The sequence below is a fragment of the Rhea pennata genome, chromosome 6, assembly GCF_028389875.1.
Source record: "Rhea pennata isolate bPtePen1 chromosome 6, bPtePen1.pri, whole genome shotgun sequence".
Taxonomy (NCBI): domain Eukaryota; kingdom Metazoa; phylum Chordata; class Aves; order Rheiformes; family Rheidae; genus Rhea; species Rhea pennata.
This window is the reverse complement of record NC_084668.1, coordinates 34,655,198-34,679,630: the sequence shown is the minus strand read 5'-3', so window position 1 is coordinate 34,679,630 and position 24,433 is coordinate 34,655,198. Positions and strand designations below refer to the sequence as shown.

Genomic DNA, 24,433 nt, shown 5'->3' with positions numbered 1-24,433 from the left:
TTCAGACACCAGAAATGGTTGGCTCTAAAAACTTTTAGCATTGGAATACTTCTAAGGCAGGCTTTGAAAGCAACTTTGATGAGGAGTATGCTTTAAACTTCCAAAGGAAAGGGAGATATTGTTACCAAAACACTCAGAGTTGTTAGGGTACCAGTTCTAAACTTTATCTATTTCAACAGGTTCAATGTGTGTTTCTCCCAGACATTCTTTTATGTTGGTTTTTGGTCATCAAGGAAGCCAAAAACTACACAAGGTGAAGCCAGGGCTGAAACTTATGCACTCATCCTTTGGTGGCATTCGTCCGAAATGCAAACAGGGAGCTGCTAATGCTCTCCATGGCCGCTGAGCAGGAACCAGGTCCAGAGCTTCCTGCAGCAGACAGGTTCAGGCTTTGAGTGTGCAGCAACCAGACAGAGGAATGACATTCCTCAGCCGGGCTACCTCGTATTTTTATCTCAAGGCAGGTTAAATGGTGGGGTAAGACAGTAACTACTAGATTCGGTTGTTTGGTTTCAGTTCAACTAGATTCGAAATGAAGGATAAACTTCAGTGCTGAGATCTTTAGTGAAGAACAAGAGCCATTAAAATCAACAACCTAATCTATGAAGGCTCTTGAATTCATCCCTATGAGATATCCAGATCCCCCAAACCCCCAAATTTAGACTCAGTTGCTGCCTATGTTAGAAAAAGGAAAATAATACCCCCCCCCGGGCATATTTGCTCTCCATACATTCAGAACCACAAACACTCTAGTGGGCAATGCTCCTTACCATTTCTCAGGTCCACGAGGCACCATCACAATAACTCCAAATTGGCAACATGCAAAAGCCACTTATAGATCAAACTATAGAAATTATGTTTGCTCAGACAAGAAACACCCCAGTATCCCCTAAGCAAACAAAACCAACATCAGCCCCAAATGCAGTGACAGCAGAAGTATTGCAGAACATCTACTGCACTAAGTCTCTTTTAGACTCCTATTCTTATTAAGAGAAATCATGATGCATCAACTCTTCCATGGGGCCTTTCAAGCCATCCATCTTACGACACCTGCACAAATTAAGCATCACAAAAATAACTGCAGTAAGATCATGAATGTTGATTTGGATTGTAGTTTCTACATGAATGTACAACTCTAAGTCATTCATCAATATGTCTAAAAACAGCAAATAGAAAAAACTGCCAAAGATACATATATCCTCCCAAAGACTGTAAGTCTCCTGAATCATAGAATCGATTATCTTATTAAATGAATACCTGATAAAAGTATAATTTTGGAAACACAGAACTTATGACTAAGAAATGGAGAAAGTCATATTAAAAGCTCTCTCCAAAAGTCGAAAATTTAAGTAATTTTTTTTCCACAATAGATAATAAGAAAGAAAATAAGGCAATTTTTTTTTTTAGTGATGGCTTCAGGAACTTTAAAGGTACTTTTAGTGCTTTTATTTTCATTATAAAAAGATAAATTTATCATAAAATATACTCCTCACATAGGACTCATCTTCTTACTATTCTTTCAGGTCTTGTCTAATCCGCTCTGAATGACAAACTACAGGAGAGATTTTCAGAGGAACAAATGGCAAACAAGTGCCATATGCCACTGAAAAATTTGTCACTATGGACAACTGGAAATAGATGGGCTGACGTTGTAAGGGGCAAAAAAGCAAAACCTGAACAACAAATGGTAAGATTTATAATCAAATGCCTGTTTTCCATTCCTTTTAAAGCTGTATACGTAGCAAACTATGATAAAATAATTTAATAAAAATAATGTGAACTCCAACCTCAGTTCTCTGATCCAACAGAAGTTTCCAACAAAAACAAAAACAGAAGGCACTATTCCCCAAATTTCTACCAAAAGGTATGAGAGAGAGTAGGACAAACTCTTCAATTCCTTATCACAAAACAAAACAAAACAAAAACAACAACAAAAAAAACGACCACCAACAAATGAGTTCTGTCCTCCTCCAGCCCACTTACACCAATATGTATATGCAAATAAACCTTAATTTACAGGCCATTTTCAAAGATATGCTTAAAACAGTAATAGCATTACAACCAAAGATGAGGCAACCTATGAAACATCAACTTTACTAACTTTCTTGCTTGGCTGCCATCATTGTTGCACCTGATCACCATATGCCATTAACAGACTTAACTTCTGGCAGATAATGAAATATTATTGCCATATTGTAAAAAGAAAACAGTAAAACAGGTTATGTTAAATTACATTCATGAAACTGTAAGTTAACAAGGAATTTGCCACAGTTTCCCAAGTCCACCCTACATATCTGGTTTGCTCCCATAGTATTTTGCAGAGCAAGGAGTTCCTATGCATCCCACAAGGCAGCCTAAACTAAAATGCTCCAGGGCTTTAACAATTTTGTTTTGACATACAGCGCAGATTTTGAAATAAATATGTTTGTTAGTGTTTATCAGTTCTATGAGCAACACAAAACACCCAAAATCCCCAAGTTACTACAGTAGAAATACTATCCTGATGTTTTTAATATTTCATCCTTGTAAATGTACTGTTATTTCCAGCTGCTCAACTATACAGAAGTAATTCAAGAGTGCGTGAATCCTAGATGGTTGTAGCATTTCACCACAAAAATAATCTGACACTCGTGTACTATTTGAATTTTTGCCTTTATTCCTGGGAAAGCTATTGTGATACGAATATATGATTCATCCCTACTTGGATGAGTTTAAACAAATGAATATGCTGTGACTGCTTTTTAATATACTAATTCTTTTGTGATTATTTTATGTTATAGGAAATCATAATTACTTAAAACAATTATACACAAATACCAAAAGTTACAGGAATCCAACTGCAAATCCTTAAGACATGAGTCATGTTTTCATTAATAGCATAGGAAGTCAATTCCATTAGTATTTGATCAACATTTCCTGTTCTTACATCTATTCAATATAGTATATGTGATTTGCATCAATTGCAAAGGGATGGGGAAAGGAAGGAAAAGCAGACTCAAGTGTTGATATTGCTACAAAGAATTATTCTATTCCTTGTTCTAATTATCAGGATAAAATCAACATCTGCAACTCAAAGATTAATGCCAGGCAATGTATTCTGTGATGCAATAGCCATGAGTAACAGAATTCGAGGTAACAGTCAGAAGACAAACTTGCACACAACCCTTAAGAACAGACTTGCTGGCATCACAGCATACAGGGGTACCATTTTGGTAATTATGGCCACCTATCTCAATACCCACTTGGGCACGAAAGATCTCTATGGGGTTATTTTATTTATACAAGTCATGAAATTGCTCTGGGGAAATACCACCACCCCAGAGGTAGGGTTACAAGACAGCACATGTATTTATAATGCAAACTATTAAAAGGAAGATGATTGAAAAAGTGTGTATCAGGCGGTTCCCTTCAGGCAAATCCTTTCAGCTTCTGATAGTATTCTGACATGTGACACACAGAAAAAGAATCTCTGAAGGAATCATCGAGCATAAGCACTTGACTGCTTCTTTTTCCATTTTTTTCTCCCTATAGGCTTTAACTACAAATATATCTAAATGTATACACTTACATAAAAATCTGTCACAAGCTGACTTCTTTTAAAAGAAGTCTTACTACTACAGACAATCCTTAATACTAACTAGAGTGGGGAGGAAGAAAGCTAAATTGCTGGTAATTTTCTTTTATTTGCACTTCCAGTACCCTGTTTGGCAGCATATTTGACCAACCACACAACAGAGAGCTGCCTGACTGGCCAGGAAGAAGAACACGCTGCCTGCTTAAGGACTGGGCGCGAGAGCATGAAGAACTAAAATGAGCAGAAACGGTCCTTGGCCTTGCTAAGCAGGAGGTCCTGAAGAGCACTGCGCGACACACAGCCAGGGAGAGCTCAGCCGGGAAGCCTGTGGGCTGTGCTAAATGCTCCCTTAGGAGCACTCCAGGCGGGTCTCCATAAATACAATCATTGGATGAATATTTTAAAGGCAAAGAATAAGAAAGAACGGAAATTTGTAAGGAAAGAATATGGGGGGGAAGTGGGGACCTCCAGGAGGGAACCAGAAGAGTAAAGAAAAATGGTGCAGAAAGTCACATGAAGTTTTATAAACTACCCTTTTAATTATAAAAGTAAGTAGATATCACATTAATTAAAGTTCCTCTATATTTTATAGAATATAATATGTATCTCAATACAGACTGCAAAACATATTTTGGCAATGAAACCCTGAGTTTATACTTCATATTAAAATCTGGAATAATTTGTTTGCAGCACTGCATGTCCTTAGGTTTCAACGAAAACTTAAGTTTTTATTGATAAACATTGTTGTTGTTCTCTGCTTTTGCTGTGTCACATACCAGCTTCAATGCTGGCAATTACACAGTTAGGGTTTGATTGAGAACCAGTGCCAAAACTAAAATGTCTGCTAATACTAATAGCTATTTCAAAAAGATTAAGTGACTGGGCATGCACATGGCTAAATCATTCATGTTAGTTACAAGATTATTCTCCACTAAAACAGCATGACACTAGAAAATTCAAGTGTCTTATTTTTGTACTGGCATATATTTTAGTCTTTCATATTCTCATGCTCAATCTTTAAGTAAGTAAATTTCAAATCTCTTTTCTCCTTATTCCCTTTCTAATATAGTGCAGTCTGTTAAAAAGCACTACCAGCAATGACACAAAACAGCTTTTTTACATCGTATTCCTAAACAGCATTTTTGTATACTGATGTTTCAGCTAGATTTTGAAGGTTCAGTAGTCCATTAGTGTTACCTTCGAAGAATCCAGCTTAAGTGAGAGGAGTCATTCAGCAAAGCAACAGGATTATGGCATAGATTCACAGCTAGCAGCTAACAATTTATGTTAATTCAAATTGCAGTCCATACACCTGGTCAGATTTTATGTAGAAGAGACCTAAGCTTACTGCCCATAAGCTGCATCAATGGTTTATTTCCATGAGCTTATGAGGACAACCAGATCACCTAGCTGTGCAAAGCTCAGCTGAATCAGGCTTTAGCACAGAAGCAAAATTTTATCTGATTAGCAAGAGCACAAGGTTTAGTAAATAAACCAGCTTCATGTCAGATGCAAGGGAGCTAATTATATCTGTGTACTGGCATAAAATCTGCTTGACAAAATTCAAAAATTTAAAGCAAATTCAAACCAGTAGAGTTAATACCAGGTCACACTTTACACCAAGGTTGAGGTATTTTTCATCTGGTATAAGAAGAAACCAAGATGAATCTGGAACGAAAGCAATGCTCATTGACCTGGCCAGGGTCAGAGACAGATATAACGGGGAATTAAAACTAAGAATCCTACAGTCTAAACTACAGCCCTAGGAACTTGACCTCCTTTTACCTCTATTTTGGCCACTAATCTGAGCTTCCCACACCTTACAAAATTCCTTGAAAGTGTGTACATCTAAATTTAAAGAATCTACATCCTTAAATCATTCAAAATAGTCCTAAAGATTCTGCTTTAGAGTTGGGTTCAGTTTGTACTCCAGATATTTGTTTTTACTGTATAGGTCAGCCTGGTTCAGCAGGTTCCTTCTTTCTAATTTTTTCCCCTAAATTGATTTTTAGCAACACAGAATTAAAAAGAGATGTGTACCAACAGGTAGTGTGTGAATATCATCAATCTGTCCAATATGAAAATTCTAAATATATCAACTGTAACCAGTGAAAAACTCCTCTGGCATCTTAAAAGAGAGAACATTACCTCATTTCAACACTTACAGAGGACTGACTTTTTCTCATACAACTTTTCCCTTCAAAAACTTATCATAATCTTTTGCTACAAAGCCTTTGTTTTTTTTTTTTTGTTTTAACTGTGTAAAAATAGAAAAGTGTCCTTAATAAATCTTAACAGCCTTAAAATAATCATCTTTGTTATCAGACTTCAATTTATAACCAGCTTACAGCCATTTCTAAAAATGGCATGCACATACCATATTAAAGCTAGAACTAGTCAACATGTCCTAGGCAGAAATGCAAGGGTCCAAGCCTATGAAAAAGCCTTCTGAAAAAGCTGTCAATCTTATCTATTGAAAAGCAGAATATAAAACATTCTCTAGAAGTCAAATCATGGAATGTTTAACATTCACTTAAAACAGGAATCTAATTTAAACATACTAGTGGAGGACAAGCCTAAAAACACTTGCAGCAATTTTAAAGCTTCAACAATTCTACTAAATTTGAAGGAGGAGATTTTCTGTGGGAGTTCATGTGGCATAGAACACTAGTGTAGCTTCAAATAACATTGTCTGATTTGCACAATCTTTGGTTCTCTCATCTTTTCCTGCAGAAACTTTATTTGATTTTTAACAGTCTTCTATGACTCAAGATAAAGTAATTACACATTTTACCCCATGAGCAAATAGGACACGTATAAACGGCCTGACAACTGTACTTGATAATTTTAATGGGCATGAAAAACAGAAAAAGGGAGAATAATGGAGTAACGGAAAAAAAAAATCTATCTTGTCCAATAAGTTTTTTTTTTTTTTTTTTTTTTTTTGAATGTTTCAAGAGTTATGCAACCTAAATCTACATGATTCTGAGTGACAACTGGACAGTCCTTAGACCAAGCTGACCCTGGAGCCCTGTGAAGGGCCTTGAAGGGCTTTCCTCATCTCCACTCAAACCAACCTAAAGACCAACATCATAAACTTAGAGCAAGAGATGAAGACAGATTGCAAGAAAGCAGTGAAAACACAATACTTACAATATCCTTTGCACTATTCAGCAACACCATAAAGATTATTCTTGTTTATGTAGACCTGTGTAGACCTGTAGTTCAGTTACCAAGCTTTCAAATCGAAAACTTTCAGAATTCCTATAGCATAGAAGTTGAAAGTGTTGTTGATAATAAACAGCCTATCTATTTAACCAACACTACTAGCTTTCAACGTCCTATTTGACCTATAGAAATTCCCATATTTACATGTATTGAATAGCTCACAGGTTCATGATGTTCAGCAAAATAAAATGTAGTATTTTCAAAAAAAAAAGTGTTTTATAAGTCAGCTCTCATATATATCTCATACTTTAAGTATTAGTGCAACTCCAGCCAAAGGCTGTTAAAGCTCAGATTTCTGAAAAAACATGGGGAAAAAAGTAGCTGGCTTTCACTGACTCGATGGGACTTCAGACACCCAATTCCTTCAGGTCTCCTGGAAAAAAAAAAAAAATCACAGCCTGTATCTAATCTTTTGAAATCATGAAGTAGTATATTTTAGGATTTAAACAAACCTAGTATTTTTTTTTTTCAATTTATCATTAAAAAATAATATTCTACTTCCTAAATAGCTATGCCTGCATTCAGAGAAAAATAACTATATCAATGTTACTGTTCAGCAATCATGTCAGAACAGAAATTATCACAGTCTCCGCCACACACAATCTTTTCCAGTGGCCAACGTGTATTTGCAGTGCTGAAATAGCCTGAATTCTTTATCTTTGCCCTAGACTGGAGTTCAGGGATTTTTTTCTGGGTATGAGTGTCTGGCTTCTGTTTATCTAGGCTGTCAAAATGAAGTATCTGCATGGAATAACACAGGAAACTCTGCAGCAAAAAGCAACAGTAAAGAAAACTAATGATTTGGTATTTCTATGGTATTTTTACCCAAACTCAAATGTAACAAGTTTCCCACAGCAAAATCAATTGTTCCAGAGTCTATTTTAGATTTCATTGAAAAAAGTCTGTTACTGGATATTCCCCTCACACGTCTAATTATATTCACTTTTCTAGCAATCACAGATGTCATTTACACTAGGTATATTATTAAAACATTTTCTTGGAAACTTTTCAATGTCTTTAATTTGAAGAAAGACAGTACTTATACAACTTATCTTTTATAGCATATTACAAAAATTCTTCCTAGACATATTTTTAGGAAGCTTGAGTTATTGATGATATGCTGAAGCATTTGACAACTGGCAAACAGATTCTGTGATATGAATCTATAAGGAAATTAAGTGCCAATGCTGTAATCAAGTTTTGGCCTCGGTAGTATACATTATGCTATCTTTTGATTAACTACAGCAAGAAAATCTACTTGGCTCCGAAATCTTAAACTCTCAAAAAACTACAACAGGAGCAAAAGCCAGAAACCAGCTTCCTCTGACATGCTTACAACTGTGTCACACTTCTCATCTTTCCATGATTCCTCAAAAAAAAAAAAAAAAAAAAGGGGGGGGGGGAAGTGTTCAAGTTCAAAAATTTCAAGTCTTTATCTTCAAAGCACTTGATGGCTTATGGGATATTTTGTGGCAAATAATAATCTTGAATCCAGAATATAGTCAACACTACAACTCCCTGGGCACCTTAAATTTAGCTAATACAAGATGAAAGCCAATTTATGCAAAGGGGAGAGCATTACCAAGGCCTAGTAGAAGCTTGCAGGCTGCTACAGGAGCTTAGATCTGCTTCAAATATGGCTACTCCGTGTTCAGTATAAAAAGCATGCATCCTTCCAAAGGGAAAAATAAGAAAAAACCTACCTCCTACAAATGTCTCTGCACAAGAAGAGAAGCTTTTTCATGTGATACTTTTCTGTCTTCCATGAATCACAAGACTTTGCTCAAATACATTTTCAAGAAAAGAACTAGTGATTAAGAAAGTATGGAAAGAACTGTAAGCTAAAAATATTTACTAGTGTTTGTTAAAACATTGAAATTTGCCTTCGTTAGGCTCCAAAGACACCAGTCCATTAAACAGATGCATTGTTCATTTATTTCTTGGTGTTATGGTTTTTAACTTGTCAGAAATTTACGGGTACAACACTGAACTATGTAAAATCAATTCACAGATCTTCTTTATGCATTCCTTCTTTTACATTTACATTTCTGTTGTACTAATAACAACTATATCACTTAACAAGGTGATATAAGCCAACTTCTTCAATCTTTATAAAGTCAGAAAAATCAGTGTCTAGTCAAGATGAGGTCTTCATTAACTTCTTGTTTCTAAACTTAACGTTGTTAGAAGGAATATTATCACTACATGCAGACAAACCCAAATTACTGAATGCACTTTTGCTTCAAGGTCTGGATTTTCTGTCTGGTAAATTTCAGTACTGTGTGTGGGTCACCGCAAAGAAACTCACATCTGGGGAGGAGGAAACAAAAAATTCACTTTACACAGCAGAAAGTATTACTCTAAATTGCCCTTAATGATTTTTATTGACTGCACTGTGGTAGTTTTGCTACAAAACAGGTCACAAGTTTTCTTCTGTTTGTAGCTCAGCTTCTTTGTGGCATCTAAAATCCTCACAGCTGATGGCTGGCCCTGATGCCCCCACAGGCATACTGCACAGGGTGACCATGCTCCTGCTGTGAGACTTGGAAGACGGTACTCCCAGAGACACCCAAAGACAAGACCGTAACCAGCTGACTTAGTTTGTATTGGTCACCTAAGGGTGCCAACTACCAGTATGCTCAAACGAACACCTCAACTGCTCACCAGTATATATATATTTACTATAGGGACACTGAGCAAGTACTAGTGATTTGATTCAAGTACCTGTAAAAAAAATCCTATGATTGAGCACTATGTCAGTGACCAGTGAGAACAGGTAGTTTTTATATATTGAAAAGGTAAGTTTTTCTCTTTAACTTGAACTAGAAACATTAGGAAATAATATAACTTGCAGTAAACTTTTAAATAATAGTTGTAAAGAGATTTAGAACAGGTTTATCAATTCACATACTTATTTGAATGTCAGTAAGCTGGCTCTAACTTATGAAAATTAAAGTATAACGTGGGGGGAAGGAATCATGTTTCGGCTTGTGTTGTGTTTCCTTGTCATACAAATTAGTGCCATACTGAATATTCTAATATAAACATCAACTACGATGGATATTTCAAATAAGCCATATATACATGCAAAGTAGTTTTCCCATTCTTTTTAATAGGTTTGTATAATGGAAATCCTCTTTGCAATAAATCTCTAAATAAGAGATTGTGATCCAAGCCTGCATTACTTTGTGATAAGCCAGATAAGAGCAATTTCTAGTGATTAAATTACAAATTCTTTCAACGTTAAATGAATTTAAGACCAATTTTTTGATTAACAGTTTTAGAACATGTAATTATTTAAATTTTAAACAAACAATTATCAAAGAAGGGAAAAACCCACACGCATAGTGGAAATATACAATTCAAAATCTGAACACACATTTTACTCTTAAGGCAAGCAATAATTTATTCTACAATATTCACTAAACACATTTACAGGATCAGATAAGTTTCAGGCTCTCTGAGACAAACTAATACTGCAATCAAAGGATTAGCAAACCAGCTGCCTATGTGCATTTACAACTGATTACCATAGACTGTAGACAGCAAGGTTAGTTGGAAAGCACTTTCAAAAATACTTCGTTGTTGCCAGAGGGAAGTATACACATCAAAACAGAGTTATATTTACTCATTTATTTATGATATATAAGAAATAGAGTTTATGGAACATAAATTACCATGTGGCTTTAGAAAATGTTAAGTTATAAACTACATTTACAGTAAAACCAGACAAAGATGAAGAAAATTACAAAACACTTCCTTTCTTTAGTAAGGATGCCAGATTGCACACTGAGGTTTAAATCTTCAATCTTCTCCCAGACTCTCACTAAAAATAAAACGAAGGCCAAAATTCTAATATCCTATCGGACGCAAGGATAAAGTTCTGGCAAGAGAGAAACTGAAACTTTTTGGAAGTCATAGGTTTGACTTTTTCCTCAAAAATTTTTCAAATGGCTTTTCAGTCCCTATGTACAAGAAGAGAGATTTACAAAATTTAAATTTCAGTTCCTCTCAACAAATGAAGTACTTTTATCCTCAAAAAGTGTTCAAATAGTATGTTAGCATTTTAAATGTCCTTTCCTCCTGAAGCTATGAGGAAGAGCTCTTGATCTGACTGGAGAGAGAGATACTACTGAACAGAAAAACAGCAGAAACCAGCAATTAACAGATACTTGGTGTTTTATTTTTTTCTGTGAGCTTCTTACTAACAACTCAGCATTTTATTCTTTCAACATTTTTTTTTATTTTGTGTTGTTGTTAACAGGAGAATGCTTGCATCACTCCAACTTGATACCGCTATAAAGGAAATTACAGATTTATTAACCATAGAGAAAATCTAGATGTTGTAGGAAATTATATTAGTGATTCATTCACCTGGTAAAACCACTCCTTTCAGATGATACTGATTAAATCCAAGACTAGTAACCAAATGAATTTATCCCTCTAGTAGCTGGTAAGAGTGGTAATTCTAGTGCACAGAATAGAGCTGTAACTTGCTATGAGAAGCACAGACACAGCATTTTTCACTACGTGTGTTCTATTTTGACTATCATTGGCTTGGTCAATGTCACTTGGAATGATATATTGGATCCCAGGATTCCTGGATTTTGAGAAAAACAGGATCTTTTTGATTGCAGCAGTTTCTAGTCATTGATATGGTCTCCATATTTCAGCAGAGGAAGCATGAGTCAGAATTTCCCAGCCAGCGAGAGGGGACTGACTGCCTTAGGGATAACTACAGCAGTGTAATTATGCACCAGTTATTCAAAGCACTGCTTTCCAGAAAACTTTCAGATTAGGTAGATTATTCCTCCCCTACTTGCTTATTTTCTAGTTTGTCTTCTTTCTCTCACCTTCTGGGGATTTCAAGGTCTTTCAACATCCCTTGTAGGGGATGAAACAGTGCCATCCAGAGTTTCCAAAACGCCAGGCCTCAGTGACCAGTTTTTTTTTGTTTGTTTCTGTTTTAAAAAAAGAAAAAAGAGAGAAAAAACCCACAAACACATAAGGGGATTACTGTCCAAATCTTCTTGTTGGCTCCATCCCTGTGCTCGGAAAGGTACACCTTTAGTTTTGTAAGCTTTTTCTTGTCCTTATATAAGTGCTTTTGGACTTCTCCTAGTCCATGGACCCAAAGAAAGGCTCCTACAAGGGTCTATACACAAGTTCATTCAGTTCTTTGGGGTTTTTTATTTTAAAACAAAATTAAAGTGAAGATGCTCCCAAGCTCAAACTCAGCCTCAAGAATCTTTTTTTCTACTTGGTGTGACTTAATTTTTTTTTCTGAGAATGCTGCCCTATAGGGTGTGTTACATAGGCATCAATGGAAAACTGGAAGTAAAACACCACACTAAACAAAAACAACAACAACAACAAAAATCAGGACAGGTTCTCTTTTCAGGTGGTTAACAGCCAAATAAAATGCAGAAATCCCACCAACAGAGGAAATGCACAACTGCTTACGTCAATCACAGTAAGATAGTTAAAAAAAAAAAAAAAAAAAAACCAAAAAAAACCCAAAAAAACCCCACAGTTCTGGAGGAAAAGGAGCATTCCAGGAAGGAGAGGAGTCTCTCTGAGACTTCTCTACGCAATGAACGAACACATAAACAAGAGAAAAGCAAGTCCTTCAGCAGAAAGCCACTAGTTCTGTAAGCTGACCCAAAGCACAGAGCCAAATGAGGTACACTAAGACTGTAAATAAAGTCCTAAACAAAAAGAATCAACTTTTCTTTATGAAAATTAAGCTTGAAGCTATTTTCAACATTACAAAAGATTGTGAACAAAACATTTCACAGGCTTTGAAAAATCACTAATTTGTAATTGAAAACTACAGACAATATATAAGTACAATCAAATGTAGCAACTTTTGAATACACTAAATAAAATTTACTCAGAAAATAGTATTATTATAATAATAGTATTTGAACTTTAAAAGCTATGGAAATGGTGAGTGTAGAATCTGTCCCATAACATTTAAAGTTATAAATAGGTTTTCTCCAGTGTAGAGTTCATTATTATGCTCCCTTCAATTTTCCCTTCGCACCCCTGAAGCGGTATCGTTATCTCTCTGCCTTACTTCCTCCTATAGAGCATTAATATGATCTGTGTCTCTGCCCAAATAGTCAAATCAACAGTGTATATCCTTATAACTACACCCCTTTCATTGCCTCAATATCCATTTAGCATCTTTCCAGCCATCCAAAATTTGCCACCCTATCATTGTCTTCCTGGACAGGCAAAGTTTCTGAATGCTTTATTTCATTACACTTCACATCTTTCCTTTCAAAGTCCTACGTAATTCAGCCTCTTACTGATTTTTTTCATTTTATTTATCATTTTCTTGCCCACTCCACTCATGATGTGTTTGACAGTAGCTGCCAGTTTTTCCCTAAGTGCCAGTACAGCTTTTCTATGGCCTCTCTATACTCAGTGTCATTCCTATTATGAACTGCCAAGTCACAAAGACCCTCTATCCTCTTCATCCAAGCTTGTGCCAAAATTCATTTCTATCATAATACATATCCACAACCAATTAAACCAGTTCCTTCTTTTTAACTATTAAAAAGTCCAAAAGCAGCCCCCATACTAATACTCGCCATGAAACTGAACAATTACATAGTACCATTGCTACCATCTTTGTCACTCTTTAGGCCGTGACTGCCCTTGATGCTTCAGTATTAACATATACACATCAGTAAAACTGAACTAAAGTTGCGAAATTCCAATCAAACATCAGATACTAGTATTATAGTCAGGTATGATCTCAGGGCAGGAGCTAAGTAACACTCTGGATCTCTCCTTGTTCCTTTTCAGAACAACCATATTAGATTCACAATCAAGATGCTTTGAAAAGGAAGAAAAGAGGAAATGGAAGAAGTAGGACACAAAATGTCTTGCTGTGCTATAATCTAAAATCAGACATAAGCTCCTCACAGCAGTGTCCATTTATAAAGCATTACAAACATTTGAATCCTATGGGATCTACATCCTTCCACCCCCTCCACCTTCTGCTGAAGTATGCACTAATCCTATCCTGACACATGCTGTATTTTAAAAGAATACAGACTTCTGCCTATTAAATATATACACACACACACATATATATTTTCATTCCTGGAGTAGAAGGAACATTCATTACAATGGATAGAACAGAATTTTAGAATTAGAAATCTGTTCTATCCTTTAAAATAGGATACACTAACACATTCTTTTCATTTTATACAATTTTCCTGATATGCATAAATTGACTGATCAAAAAGATTCCACACAAGCCACAGTTTAAAGCTGTGTGAGTCTGAAGCTGTCAATCTTTATTTTCTTAAGCTTTACTTTGTACATGTGTTCAAAGAAAATAAGTACTGAAAAACATCCTTGCAAGTATCACTATAGCAACTGCAGTTCTTGAAGCTTTGTTGATGCAACACTCAGATTCCAGATGGAACAAAATGCCATGTCTATCTTGCTTTTTTTTGCCTCTCTCCCCGACAAAGCCTCCAAAGACTAGCAGGGACATCTGGTGCAGAATTTGCTCTTGCGAAGATCACACAGACTAGGATATACTCACCTATCCTTGTAGTTCTGAAAATAAATAAAACAATCAATACCATGACATTTTTCACCCAAGTGCCCATGTGAAATGTCACTAGAACAAGAAAAGAATTATGCAAGGTGTTTATTCAAGTCCCTCTGCAACTGAAGAGCTGACCACATTAAAGTCAGGGGTAGTTTTGCCATATATTTCAGTGGAGCAAATATTCTAACCTTCATGGAAAATTTCTGTTACAGCCCAACTCTGACTCTGCTACATTTCATCCAGAATATCTTGAAACATGCCATTATAACTGCTACCTATGAATTTTCTTCAACTTCTTAGGTAAATTATGTAGAAATGGCTCTGCATCATCAAATTAAAACCTAAAAATCAAAAACACCATGACCAAAAAGCAAACAATTCTTATTACAATTCTCTAATTCTTGTTACAAGTTTCTGTTAAAGCTGACTCTCTGCTCACAGATGGTTCAGTTCTTATACATGAAAATACCCTATGTATTAGCTGACTCCTAAATACTTGGACTTTCTTCACAAGCCTATAGAAAGAATTCAGAAAAATGATAACAGTGGGTATTCTCTTTCCAAAAAAGAAAATAAACGGTGCAGCAAACACAGGCCTAGTAATTAATTAGTATTTTCCACACTATGTTTGAAAGATAGTAGATAGAAATAAGTTTTCTAAGTGATCCTGGTACAGCCAAGCTTGCCTGCCCATGACAAAACCTCTGCGCACATACGTATTTCCTTCTAAAACCCTGAGCTTTAATACTCAAAATCACCTCAGTTCGCTATACTACTTGGAGTTCTTAAAAAGCCAATCTTTCGGAACAAGGAATCTGATCGCCCCTGTTGAAAAAATGCCATGAAAAGGTTTAAGATATCACTGTCATTTGACAAATGAATGTCTAAGAAGTAACTTGAATTATTTTTCTTGGGTAATAATTTCTCATTTTTAAATGATGTAAATGAGAGAGCGTCTGCAAATTCCAATGGATGTCCTATGATATGAAGTTCAGGTTTGATTAATTCAAGTAATATCAAAATCTAATGCAGTAAGCAATTAAAAGAGACTAGGATTAACAGAGATAGTAACCATAAACATTTCTTAAATTGTTGCTTGAATTCTTAAATTAAGTTTCTAACTAAAAATTATTTTTTAATGACATACATGGCAGTTCAGTTACCAAATGAAAATCCAGATATGTAAATTTGATTACACATTTCTGGTATGCAATCAAGGCACAGAAAAATGCTACATATACTTGTCTGGCCAACTAGAAATGATTCAGACCACAATTATTTAGAATCTTAAAGACTCAATTTTTCTTAGGTGACCTAAACAAGTTCAAGGAAATCACTTCCTAGTTGTGGATATTTTGCGAAAAGAGCAGAATATTAATGAAATTACTTCTTTTTATTTCAGCTACTTTCAGGTGTGAAGACAGCATGCAGAAAGAAGCCTATGGCTGTAGAGTTCCCACGTCACAAAAAATGGCTCTGAAGACTTGCACGATCTAAATGATTTAAATCACGTCAAGGAAAACCACAACCTTCTAATATATCAAAGCAGGTATTCTGAAATAAATGTGAAAGATGCATGACATTTTCAAGCCTAAAAAAACCCTCAAAAGTCAAAAACAAAAACATCTTTGTAATGTCTTTGATGCCTTTGAGGTATTTTGTCCCTCGACACCTTTTCAATCAATATAAATTAAACTCTGCCAAGCACTGAACTTCACCTCCATTTGACATCAATCATTACTAAGCAAATAAGCTGCAATGACCAGCGATACTTTTTCTACACAGCACTACCAGTAGCTGTTGGAACATCTTTTTCTATGTGGTACAAACATACTAAATATTCAAAGCAACTTGCCTTTTAAGACTGCAGCAAAAAATCTGAAGTTCTCAGCTTGCTCAGTAATATTTCTGATTGCTATCCAATTGCCTATAACATTCTAAATCTTTGCAGAACTATCATTTCTTGTAAGAGAAACCTACAGACAATAAGTGCCAACAGTATATGCTCCAAAGCTAGTGCCCCCTTCCAAATTAGTAAACTGAAATTCTGTATGAAATTTTAATCAATTCCTTCTAGCTCAAATATTAGCTATATGTTGATATGCCAGCTGACTATCCTGTATTCATTCCTCTCTATTCTTATTTCTCCCAATATTTCCATGTCAGCAACATTACATCGACTCGGCCTCACTTTAAGCAATCCTTACTGTAATTATGAATCACTTTGAAAAAGCAAACAAGCACATTTTCTTTCGGACAACACAGATTAATTTATCTGTCTCTTTCAAAAAATGATTAACAATACAGTATGGAATAGGTTGCTTCTTCATATTCTACCCAGCTAACTAAGGATGTGTACAGTTTTCAGACAATACAGGACTAGCCAGACTCCTAAACTGGCCTGGCTTTTTGCAGAAACAGCATAAATCTAATAGGTGATTGGCAACTCTACCAACAGCAGTGTAAAGTGTCCCTCACTACAATTTATCTCATTCTGTAGCACTTCTGTAAGTTTAAGTAAGTCCAGTATCTGAAAACCAGTAATAGATAACTTGAAAGCATGTTTTCTACTAAACAAAAAGGAACTACAGGTCTAAAACAGCAGATTGTACCATCTATTTGTACAGTTCTTGAAAGCCTTTCTGCTGCATCTCCACAAGAGTTTTTCACTGAGATTCCAGCTACTATGGAAGTTTGAGGGACTACATGTTAGTTTTAGCAATATATTGACTCATTATCAGTTTCTGTTCTTAAAACAGAAAATAGCCCTATATAAATTTTGCCATATACACAGTCAACCAGCAAAAAAGTCACCTTTGAAAGAAGAGGTCTCCCCAGATGTGCTAAGAATGCCATCATTTTCCTAGATAAACTACTGAACTGACAAGGAGAGTGTCATTTCTCAAAAAAACATGGAAAAGATCTGTATTTGCAAAATAAGTCAGCTAATATGAACAAATAGTATCTCTTACAGCTGACAGCCCGGGTTGACTGTGCTGTAACTAATTTTCATGTCATTTTTTTTTCTTACTTCCTCCCCAATCAAGTGTTTTTCCCCATTACTGTGACTGATAGATGGAATCTATTTTTTACAGAATAAAATTGGCTTTGTGCTTTATATTAATTATGATTTCATCAATGATGCTTACAGTTTAAGAACAAGAATGAACTATTTCTTTTTAAGGAAGAATTTACAGTTAGCTAAGAATCAAAAATGCAAAGAGTTGAGAACTCCCACAACAATTTAAATCCTCTTATTTTGCTACGGTAGCAATGTTTGAATCTTTTACATATCTTAGTTTAGAATATAGCATAAGAGAAGTCAGTTTTACTAAGCATACTGAAAGGACTCTGAATGTCCGTTACAGTTACTGGATCTCACTAATGCACTGCAAAATGGAGAGGGACAGGAGAGAACATATTCAACTTTACAATGGCTTAAAGAAGTTAAAGTCTAAGTTTATTTCCAAGAATTTAGCTAACTCATCTAGCACAATAAAGCATGGCAGTTGATGGATAAGGCAGTCTTTTCTTTCTTCCCCTCTCTTTTCGAACTGCTTTTCTTTGCCCAGAGAGCAAAGCCAGGGGCTCAGTGGCCTGAACGCTTGGCCTGGATCCAGGCTGCTCTTACCGAGGTCCCGACAGCGCCAATGCCTCGCCAGCATCAAAAGCTGCCTCTGCCAAATCGGCAAGAACCGTCAGCAAAGCTGCCCCTGGCAGCAGTGCTTCTCCTTCCCAAATAGAGGGACAAACACTCATTCGAGAATATAATTTACCCTAGACTTATCTAAATTAATCTAGGATAATTTCAACTCTTCTCCTCCATGAAAAGCTATCGCAAATACATAGCAACAATTAACAGTTAACCTACAGCACTAGACAAATCAACAGAACACATAAAACATTAACATTCAATGTACAAGAAACCACTTCTACCTTAACTCTTTAGCACTCCAGATATCTATCAACAATTGAAACAAAAATATTAAATTAGTATTAAACAGCTCTAATGTATTTTCTAACTGCCACTGACTGGGAAAATTGCTAAGAGAGAAAGAATTCAGCACAGAAGGAGGCTCTTCCTTTAAATACATGCCGATGTTCTCAGCTAATAAAATACTGCAATTATGTCAGTGCTCTATTCAATATACCTTGCTTGAAACTATAATGCTAACATATACTTCCACAAATTTTATTAACAGCTAGTATTCATGCTTTATATTAATATTTTAGAGAGCTTCCTCTTATAAATGACTATAAGCTTGTTTTTATATATTTTATATATAGAGAGAGACAGAGAGTTAGGTTGTGCTATGATTTACATACATATATATACATAATCACAGCACAATCTAACTATATCATAGATGGCAGTTTGTTAGATTCCAGTTATACCAGCATTTAGTTTCAAGTACAAAAAAATAACTGGAATATAGTGAACAGTGTACAGAAAGTGCTTTATCTTATCTAGTTATTAAGGACTTTTTCCTGTTTGGGTCATGTGTTTATTCATTTAGAAAGAAATATCTTTTTTCTACAGTAATTTGCAAACTATTAACATTAAATTGTTTTTGATCTACTATCATATCAGAGGGTATAACACAACCCCCTGCTAATAAGGCCTAAAACATTTCCTTTCCAAAAAATCACTCAAGCACAGGAGATACTGCATGAACCTGAATGCTCTGCTATGATTCAAGATTTCCTAATCGCTCCCTTTCTTGAAGCACAAAGGAAACATATTTGGATCTCTATAGCTCCCCATACATTCAGATTCCTCTGGCTGCCAAGTTCTATCTGAAAAGAGTAACTTTAGTAAATTATCAGCAATAAACCAAAGAACAATCCAGTCTCCTCAGGCTAAATGCCAGAGCTGTCTGAGCACACAGCTATTTAAGCAAGGCTTAACCTGAAGGAAGTTAACTCCCTTTACCATTGATACCTGACTAGCATCTTATATTGAGAGCAGTCCTCAGGCCCAAGTGTTGTTTTATACATACAAACTATATAGTTAGTATGCAATATTTAGCGAAGGCATTTACTGTTCAAAGCTTACACTAAAAGACATTGCTACATATTGTTAATAATATCTAATGAACATCCTAAGCAAATCCTAGGTTAGGACCTGGCACTGCTGTCAAGATGCATTTGCTCTCTCCACCCAGAGATGCTGTCCAAACACAGCAAGCTTTTTCCAAAGGTAAAAGTGAAGGTTCCCGTTTGATCACCTAAGACTTCACGCTGAACCAGGGTCAAATTGTTATTGTAGAAATACAAGAAGAGATCGTACCTAAAAGAAACATGAGAGTAAGCCTGAACAAACACAAAGTGGAGGCATAACACGTGCTCTAGATAACACCTAATGTTTCCATTCTGGTTAGAGAAAGGAAGAGTTGCACGAATCTCTGACTGATGTTTAGCATGAAGATTTTGCTTCCTAGGAGGGGCATTTCATGCCATGATGTCCAGTGAAGCATTGCATTTGGATAATTTGCAAAGATAAAACAATTAAATACAGTAGTGACAGCAAAAATGGGCTGTGGGAAATGAGCAAACAGAAAGAAGCAGGGACAAGGAGGGAGGGCCAGAGGGCTCACAAGAGAATGTGCTGAGAGAGAGGCAGATCTGAAGTTCATCTCGCCCAAAGGTGGAAAAGTGCAGTCTAGGTTACTGTTGCTGTGACAATCCTGTCTACATTAATCACATTATAGTTCAATTTCTCCATGACACTGCTATCAGCTGAAATGTAACACCACATTTATACCTGAAAAAAGATTTTATGTTTTAGACATAGCTCATTTTAAATTGAGTTAACATCCCATAGTTTGGTATTGAAGAAAACATTTGCAGTCACATCATCTCACTTTTTTAGTTTCAGACTATGAAATTCACAAAAATTAACACAGGTAAAATGCAAAAATAAGAATTTATATGTAAAGATCTGAGAAAAGACATCAATTCTGCATAATTAAGAGTAAAGAGACGACAAATGTTTGCTCTTAACAACATCCAGCAACCTGCATTTTAGCAGGCTATCATGAAAAACCTGCTATTCTATTACCATTTTCTCAAACCGGACTAAAATTTTAGTCTGAGTTTCATTTAAATCTGTCTTTATAATAGTGTAGCTGAGCATAATTCTATAATCACAGTAGTGAATATTTACTATGCGTGCTATATTTGGAGAGAGAAGGAGTTGAAAGACTTTCTCCTTTAGATACATTGAAGTAGCCTGTCAACCAGACTTGAAGGACTGAGAGCGAAAGGCATCACCAAAGCATGCATCAGGGTAATGAAGCACAAAAGCAGCAGGCTCAGCAGCAGCAGAGCAGACCTCCCCCACTGCAGCCAGCATGGCACCCGCTGCCTCCGCGACAGCACAGGGAAAACCATGCTGCAGGTTGAGACTTCAGGTTAAGTTATTCACCTTCCAGTCCTTCTTCTATACAGAGTAACTGTGTCTTATTTACGGACACCACCATTCTTTCATAGCACAAAACTGCAGAGGCTGTGTAATGTTTAACACAAAGCTGATCCACAAAACACGCCACATGGACCATGGGGAAACTATCAGAAGACCCCTACTTTCAGTAGGCAGCAGCAGGTTTTCCCAGTGTCTGAAAGCACTATCCCGCAGGTTACAGCTCAGGTCATGAACTGCTCAGGGTTTTAAAAGGCTTCAGTGTTACACTAGTTTTACTCCAGTGACTCAACTAAGTGCCAGTTACAGAGTAGAACATTTCTAAAAACCCTAAACTTGCATGGTTCCTATGTATTTCCATAAGAGTTCAATAGTGACCATTTTCAGATGTTAGATAAACATGTAAAATTTTTCAGTATAATTTTCTGGCTTCTAACCATCTGTAGCTTAGAACTCCCTGAACCAGAAATTACGTCTTTTTCTTTAAAAAAATTGCTATAGATTTTTCCGTCACAGATATGTATTGAATATTTCTGCTTTTCATCATCCTTTTTCATTCATTTATCCTTTGTATGTATAATGATCCTCTTGAAAAAAATGGCTGTATTAAATCACAACTTACTTAGAAAAGCATCAATAGGCTTTACCCAACCAAAATGTAAAAATGGATGTCAATTTGAAATTTTAAATGCAATTCAATACCTTTTAATGTCATTAATCAATTTTCTCTTCAGGAAGGAAATGGCATAAAATTGCTTTCATTAAAAACAATAAAAAGTCCATTTTGCTAGCAGTGACCTCGCTCAGTCTTGAAAGGATTTACCTTTTTTTCTAGGGTTGGAAGAAGCAATTAGAGCCTTAGTGTGTGTAAGCTCCTGTTTAAAATGTCAGCAGTTCACCACTGGAAACACTTGTATACTAGGTCATATTAAAAAAAAAATCAACTGTATATCAGTCCATCATAAAGCACTAGTTCATACAAAAGCAATTAAGTGCCAAGAAAAATCTGACTTTACACAAATCCAAGCCATTTATTAACAACATAAATTTCTTGTTTTGCCTTAAGATTCAAGGTTACTATTCAGCAGAAAATAATCATATCCTTAACCTTGTGATAAATATTAAGGATTCTTTAATCTACTGTTGTGTGAACCCCAAGGAAATAAGATTCTGCACTGTATTTAATAAGATTGCAGTAGAAAGTAAATACACAGTGATAAAGCCAATACTCTGTCCTACTCTCTTCACATTATTGCTCACACCAGCAGCTCTAAAATCATAGACTTGTCTAGCATCAAGTAAGTTTATATCAATCTCTAATTTTCTTCATAAACACAGGTGTTTTTCATAAAACGTCAAGTACTTAAGCTACTACTTGCAAGTTCTTTTCTGTGTAACGCCTACAGCTTATCCATACGTGAGGTAGAACTATAGAACAGCAGCTTGGATCCATCAGATAATTGTCACTTTATCAAATAATTCAAAAAGGAACAACAAATGAGAAGAAAGAGTAAGAAAAGTGTTCACAACCAACTCTTCAGTAGGAAATTGTTAAAATTATAAATCCATTATGCATAAAATAAAATAAAATTATACTCGACCATTTGATTTAAGAAAGTAGCTTATGGAAACTGGACAACAGTATTAGTTTCTTTCATCAACTGTTTTTTTTTTTTTTTTTTAAGATACCAAATTTGATGCAGCGGTAGGGCTAGAAACACTTCCTCAGTTTCGCAAGGTTGCAGTTTAAAAATATCCTACGCTACCATCTCTTACAACCGCTGCCACATTATTCTAAAGGTTTATGAAAAGCAATCTATAATGTCTGTAGCTTACTACTTAGTAAATAATTACACACATCTTTTAAGTATCTTTATTATTTACATTATTATTATTAAGTTACCAAAGGCTCACAAAAACAAAAAGTTTAGAAAGTCTTTACCCCCTGCTGCCAGGGATTAGCACGTTTAGGTATTCTAGGGAGGTCTGCATGAAACAAAAGAGAAGGGCTGGGAAGCACCACAAAGCAATGCGGCTCCAGTAGAAATGGGCCCTTTAAAATGAAACAAAAGAAAACCAAAAAAACTCTTTATGCATTCCCACCACTAGCTATTTACTGGGTGACAAAAACAGAGTTAAAAAAAAAAATCACTGCAGAAGTTCAAAAGATGGTAACTAAAGTCAGTGTTTCATATACAAGCAGCTCAAATCTATTTCATTCATTTTTCCCTGTAGAAGGGGTCTACCATAAAGCTCACTGAAGAGCACACAATAGTAAAGTCCTAAATGAGCCGCCTCCTTCTATAAATCAAGGAAACTACCAATGGGAACAGAGAATGAAGGAAACTTCTCCCTCTTTATACAAGAGGTTCCCAAAATCAACCCTTAAACCAAGCTTTTAGCTGAGAGAATGAAGCTTTCAATTGTTTAATGTTGTTCTACATATCAGTTGTGGACTACTTACCCTCACACACCATGGAAAACTTGTGGTTAGCCAAAAAAAAAAAAGAAAAAAAAAAGAAAAACCTAATCAACTGCTTAGCTCTAGACAACCCTGTTACTCAGTAATCCAGAAATAAGCCTCTTGGGGCAATTACACCACCTCTTAAACCAATCTGAGGAAAGACTAGCACAATTTTGCTTTTTCTCATCCCCTACTTACTACCGTTTCTCTAAAGCCAGAAGTGAAACACTCACGCAGCTGTGAGGTGTACCAATGGCAAAGCAATGATCAGGTGAAAAACTAACAGGGTAGGCAGTACATTATTTTTCAGAAGTCAGCTCTCTGAATACTGCTTAGTCGTATAGGCATAGAGGCCAGCACCAGACAGCAGGCACAACAAAATGACCAGCATGGCATAAGGGAGGCAGGTAGAAGTGAGAGAAGGTAGAAAGGGTTTTCATTTCTTCCTTCAAAAATAAATCAGTTAAGTAAAAACCCCCCAAAATGTAAAGTAACCAATATTTTGGAGTCACTGGTCACATATATGAAATAAAAATTTGGGCTCACCAAAGACTGACCAGAATATAAGAGGGAGCGTGGGGGAAATCAGGAAAAAACAATAGTGCTCTGCTGGTCGTTTCAGTATTGCACTGTGTGATACCACCTACACTTCCACAAATTAGAAGTAAAAATATTTTAGTGGAGAAATTTTTTCCTTCAAATCAGCAGCCTGAACATCACAGTATTCCCCCCCCCCCCCCTTTTTTTAATGCAACAGCTATGTGATGCCTGTAATTTCCCTTCTTTCTTGGATCAGAAAATAGGCTATCTACATGGGAGCATATAGTTATCCATATTATATGCATACTCAACACAACTTAAAATAGGCTTTTCCTTTCAAAAACAAATCAGAAAAAGCACTTAGAAGAAATGACATTCTGTAGAACAAAAATTAAGCTCTATTTTGAAATCTAAAAAAATACCCAGTTATATCCACTCATCTTAATTTTCCCTAGCTATTATCAATACCAAAGAATTTTTTATACAAGTTTAACATGTAACTTTGTTCTATATTGTGTAGTTTTGGTATAGAATTGTATGAAGAAGCAGACGAATACACTACTAAACCTCTGTAGAGTAAATTTCAAAGCACTTTGCTTTTTAGTCTCTATAAAAGGCAGAACCACCTAT

The 24,433-nt window shown here is 35.7% G+C and overlaps 1 protein-coding gene across 5 annotated transcripts in view; it reads right to left on the bottom strand.

Moving 5' to 3' along the window:
- The window catches only part of BMPR2 (bone morphogenetic protein receptor type 2), a 108,032-nt gene that overhangs the window by 58,445 nt on the left and 25,154 nt on the right, over positions 1-24,433 (bottom strand). Inside the window, exon 1 of one of the 5 annotated variants that reach the window (XM_062578416.1) lies at positions 11,656-11,688. The exons of the other annotated variants lie outside the window; for them this stretch is intronic. The gene's annotated coding sequence lies outside the window, so the exon portion shown is untranslated. Of the gene's footprint in view, positions 1-11,655; positions 11,689-24,433 lie in introns of those variants that run through there. 5 annotated transcript variants of the gene reach the window in all.